The following is a 5,234-nucleotide window of genomic DNA, read 5'->3' as shown; positions in this document are numbered from 1 at the left end:
CAAATGATAGAATGGTAAGATAGTGAGTAAAATAAAATGGTTCAGTCTTCATATACCTGATAAAAGAAGTTCTCCAAATACCTTCGTCGACCTTCGGTCTTCGAGGGTGATATCTGATACTCAATTACCAAATTCTAACCTAGTCCGAGGCTAGACTTAGTAGACTAGAAATCAAAAAATTGTTTTCATCAACTAATATTGACAACAAGCTTGAGATAGCAAAACTTGTGGGTTCAACCGAGCATTGTTAGTGAAAAATAGCAGTTTCGCGGCCGACAAAGCAAGTCATAGATACGAGTTAAATGACTTGTTTTGGCGGACAAAAAAAGGGTCGTTGTTTGAGCGTCTTTTTGAACTATGACATGTCCCTACGGGTCGTTGGAAATCTTATATCAACAACTGATTTTAACAGTCAATTTTTTATACTGACTCCAGTCAGTCATAGATATAAATCTTAATATAAAAAAAAAAAAAAAAAAATTCAGACTGGCTGTCTGGCCTGACTAAATCTGACTAAATCTGGAATTAAACTAGAATTCAAATGAGAATCAAATGAAAACCAAATTCAAATCAAATAAAAATGAGAATCAAATTAAACTTGCACACAAATAATCATTCAATTTAACATTCATTGATTCATTGGTTTCAAATTACACAAAAAGGATTAAAATCTGGAGTTTGAACCAGTGTAATCTTACAAGAAAAGTAACCAAGTTCTAGAATTCGGTTATAAAATGATGAACTAAAAAACTATTGATTAAACAACAAATTATAAACTATGATGATGATGAAGAACTTATTCCTACTTCATAATGGTGTACCTGCACGGCAAAAGCCATCAGCTGATTAATGTGGAATGTGGGGAGGTCACAATACTCAAGAAAATGCTTATAAAAACAATAACCATGCCATGCACATGAGAGGACAGTGATCTATAAAGGTGGGTATCCTAACCAATATGATGTCAATCTATTTACCTGCCTCTGTCCAACATCGACACAACGACACAAACGTTACTAGTTCATTAATTCACGACCTTGACATATCTCGAGCACAAGATACATAATGGGTTATACATGGAATCTTAATGTAAGACAGCAAGTTGAAGCTTCAAAGGCATTTTGAATGGAAGATGGAATGCAAGACGGTAACACCTATTTGTGTCCTTCCCAACACTAGAACAACACTACTATATATGTACCTGCAGCAAAAAAAAAAAGTTTCCAAAATCAATAAAATTGGATAGTATGGAGTCTGAATAACAATAAAACCAATAACTTTAGACCAGTATATATGGTTGGACAGTATCATGGTATTAGCCCAAATTGTTATTAGCCAGCATGGTTAAACTATAAATATGTCATGTTTTTTTGTTCAGGACGAAGGCCAGGGCTAGAGCTTACATAAAAATGATAGAGATGCATGCATAAAGAAGATCAAGCCAGCAATTAGCAACAACTGCAACTGATCAGAGTTCACTTTCGAGGATAGGAGCAACAAGTTGGAGGAAGCATTGCCTGGAGTTTCATCTTTCCATCATCACTAGTTGTAAATCTGAAAATAAACCAAAGTATATCAAAACAAAGGCTCAAACATCATTGTTACTGGAAAAGATAACACAGTGACAGAAATATTAAAAACATATTAACTTCACCTTCGGTGATTTCTTAGTACACTTGGTTTCGTCTTGAAGACCTTATAGAAGGTCGAGCCCATGCTTAATGAATCAAAATTTGTAACCAGATGATAACTTAGACCCAAACCAGGGTTCTTCACACCTGCATCATCAAACAAGAAGCTTTTAGAGAAAACGATCTTCCATGGTTACCAAAAAGTAAATCGCACAACTGAGACAACAACTGGGAACTAAATGGAGAGGACATGAATCCTGTGGGCCTTTGTTCTTATACTAATAAAAAGATGTTGGTGACATGCAAATCTTGTTCCAAAACAAAAGATAGGTACTGCTGCGAAAAATGCTTCGTAGATGTGTACCCTTCACAGATCCAAGTTCTTATGCATCTCGAGTATCACAATTAGCATTTCCGCACAAACTCTGACACAAAGTAATCATGACAGGGAACATCATATGATTTGCAATAACAGACCTGTTACTCAAGTATTGGAGAATGAGATTGATAACTCTATCTGGTAGATAATCACCAACACAAATCACATTTAACAAGTTCAAGTGGCATTCCAAAATCTTCCCAGCATTATTCTTCTGAAATAGTTGAGCGAAAGCTTTGTTTTCAGGCTTTTGAAGCTTTAGACAATGGTATTGTTAAAAGCTTTAAAGGATTTAAAACCATCATAATTAGTCCTGCATAACAAAAGTCGATCCATATTAATTTACCTAGTAAAATATTTCCACTTCTGTCAATTGTTTGACGATCATTATGGTTATTCGCAAACAACCTTGTGTAATGACGTTTTTCAACCACAACAAATGTAACAAGTGGCTGATAGTTTGTCTCCAAAAAAGCACAAGCATGTGTGAGCAGAAAGTGACTAGTTAGCTGCTTGATTTCAACATGCCATAATTTGTTTAACCCCACAAAGTGTAAGTTAAAGAATCTAAAAATAAAAAATGACCATCAGCATGAAGACTGTCTACTACTCAAGCCTACAACTGCTCAACTATTTTCACACAATACATAAAATTATCCACCTTAACAAAGATCATTACTAGCTATAGACCATTTGTCCCTAAGAAAAGTAACTTAACACAACAATACCTTGTGAATAACATCAAGCTCATAGAGTAGAACTTGATAAAACTGACCCTCACTTACTCCATCCCTGAAAGCAGAAAATGGATCCGAAAGAAAAGAAAAGAAAAGGAAGTAGACATAAGCCAATTGGCTACATTATGAACACTGAAATTACCTGCAAATTATATTATACTGAGGCTTCTGTCCAGTTGCTCTACGGAAACGGATAAGAAGTTCCCTAGTTCATGAAAATATTAAAAAATTAGCCAAAAAAAAAACGTTGAATATGCAGTTCAGGTCCAGACAAGGAAAATAAATTGAGATGACAAAGATGCAGAGACGCAACAGGCAAGAAAAATACTTAACCATGCCTCCCGTCACAGTTCTCGAACTGGATTTTGCAATACTTCATCGCCTCAGGCCACAGTTCTGAATCAACTCTTGGCAATGGGCTTGAGCACACACGAAACCAGCACACTTCATCGCCTCAGGTCAATCTTGTGATGCCACAACCTTGATAATAGGTACAACATAATAAAATTCAATAATTGGAATAAATTAGAAATCACCAAGTTGAACTAGAGTGGATCAAAAAATAAAATCTTACAGCGGCGATGGAGGGGCTTGAATCCTATCCTTGGTGAGATGGGTAACATCAGCACCCAAGATAATGGTGGGAAGGTCACTGACAAGCGGTATACGCCTTGATAATGCATCAATTAGAACAGTATTGCGCGCACCGACCTTCATATTAAGCAGTAAACATACAAAATGAGATACTTTGAATACCAAGTAATTTAATTGAATCAGTAAGTATCAATCATATATTTCTAAGCTTAAGAAGTACATACTGTTATCATACCATGTAATTGTTAAGAGACCACCACCACCATCACCTTGTAGCAGCATCACCACTTCCAAACACCACCACTAACAGCACCCTTAGTGTAACCAACATCACCAGCATACTCCACCACTAACAACAAATCCATCAGCAATCATTCAAGCCATGAAAATAGTATATAATACATTAGAATCCAATCTGGAAGATGTAAAAAGATGAAAAATCTCAATAAAAAGAATGAAAATAGTATATAATACACTATAATAGTACCAAACACTTGAAAATCAGATTTTTCCAATTCATATTCTATCACAACAACAATCACAGAACTGATCCATAAAACTTAAAATTATAACAAATTCTTAGTCATGAAAATCCATACCAAAATCTAGTGAAAACTAGCAACATAAATACTAAATTAATCAAAAATATCCAGATCCAAATATCTAAACTCTAAATAAGCAAAAACAGATAAATTAAAGAAACCCTAACTTGAGAAATCGAAATCAGGCAGAAGAAATAAAGTTTGTATACCTCGAATTAACAATATCAACTTAAGTCTCATCACCACCCGACCGACTGAAATATGTTGTTCACTACAAAACCCTGAAAAATCAAGCTATTAGATGCATTGAATCATAGACCATGTAAATATCAGAAAATAACAAAAAACATTGACGGATTCTTTTATTGTTTACCTTCAAAGAAGAAGAAGACCTCGAATATAAATCTGCTAGGTGAACAGATTTGGTTTACTGGATCTTCTAGGGTTCGTCTTTGCTCACGAATGAAGAGTTAAGATCAAACGATTTTCTTTCTTGGATGAGGAGCTTTTACTCTTTCGATTTATAAGATTTGTTGTCTGAGAAACAACAGTGAAAGAAGAGAACAAGAGGGATTTGTGAAAGAAGAGGAAATATAAAATGAGAGAAAGAGCTACGAGTTTGGCTGTGAAGGTGAGAAAAGAAAAATGGTGAAAAGATAAGGTTCTCTTGGCTTTAACGGAGAGAGGGGTATATTATCACATCCATTGATCAAGGAGAAGAATCAATGTCTAGAAAATCATGACCACAGAAAATATGGGAGAAGGGCTGCTTAGAAAATTGAACCATAAAAAAGCTAGCAGGGTGTTAGTCCTCAAGGGAGTTTGGGGAGTTGGGTGTAGTTGTGTTTTTTCCCGTTAGTCGTGAGGGAGTTCGAGGGAGTCTCTTAAAGTCCCCGTTAATCGTGGCAGAGTTTAGAAGAGTCTCCCAAACTTCCTAGAAAACCCCGTTAGTCGTGGGGAGTTTGAAAGAAACTCTTAAACTCCCTGTTAGTGGTAAAAATTAGAATGATAGGGAGTTTGTTTTTTTTTTGGAGTTCTGGGGAGTTCTAGGGAGTTTATAGTGTATTTTTGCCTCACTCCAAATCGATCAAAAAAGTAGAGATTTTGGGAGAGTCTCTCAAACTACCTACACTCAACATACCAAACTCTCTCAAACTCCCAATACTTTCTTACACTCCCTCAAAATCCCCAAGATTCAAAATACATTAAACTCCCTCCAACTCACTCGTGGACTAACCCCCTGTAGGTTCATCAGTCAAAGAGTGGGTCGTTGAACAAGGAATAAAATAATAATAATTTTTTTCATTCAACGACCGTTTTTAACTTTCCAAGTATTTTTACCAAATATGTG

The 5,234-nt window shown here is 35.6% G+C and overlaps 1 long non-coding RNA gene across 11 annotated transcripts; it reads right to left on the bottom strand.

Annotated features, from left to right (window-relative positions):
* Positions 1 to 609: 609 nt before the first annotated feature.
* Positions 610 to 4,519, bottom strand: LOC113318815. Of its 11 annotated transcripts, none has more exons than XR_003344858.1 (11): positions 4,257 to 4,519; positions 4,093 to 4,164; positions 3,577 to 3,690; positions 3,322 to 3,458; positions 3,081 to 3,227; positions 2,739 to 2,952; positions 2,109 to 2,323; positions 1,655 to 1,778; positions 1,404 to 1,554; positions 978 to 1,201; positions 610 to 821 (listed from the first exon to the last, which is right to left on the bottom strand). It is a non-coding gene; the product is annotated as an uncharacterized LOC113318815 (long non-coding RNA). The 11 variants fall into 11 exon arrangements; XR_003344855.1 differs by having other exon boundaries at positions 821 to 1,201; positions 2,739 to 2,802; positions 2,890 to 2,952; positions 3,076 to 3,227; XR_003344854.1 differs by having other exon boundaries at positions 821 to 1,201; positions 2,739 to 2,802; positions 2,890 to 2,952.
* Positions 4,520 to 5,234: the final 715 nt, after the last annotated feature.

This window comes from Papaver somniferum, chromosome 10, assembly GCF_003573695.1.
Source record: "Papaver somniferum cultivar HN1 chromosome 10, ASM357369v1, whole genome shotgun sequence".
In the NCBI taxonomy this organism is placed as follows: domain Eukaryota; kingdom Viridiplantae; phylum Streptophyta; class Magnoliopsida; order Ranunculales; family Papaveraceae; genus Papaver; species Papaver somniferum.
This window is presented reverse-complemented; position numbering and strand designations above follow the sequence as displayed.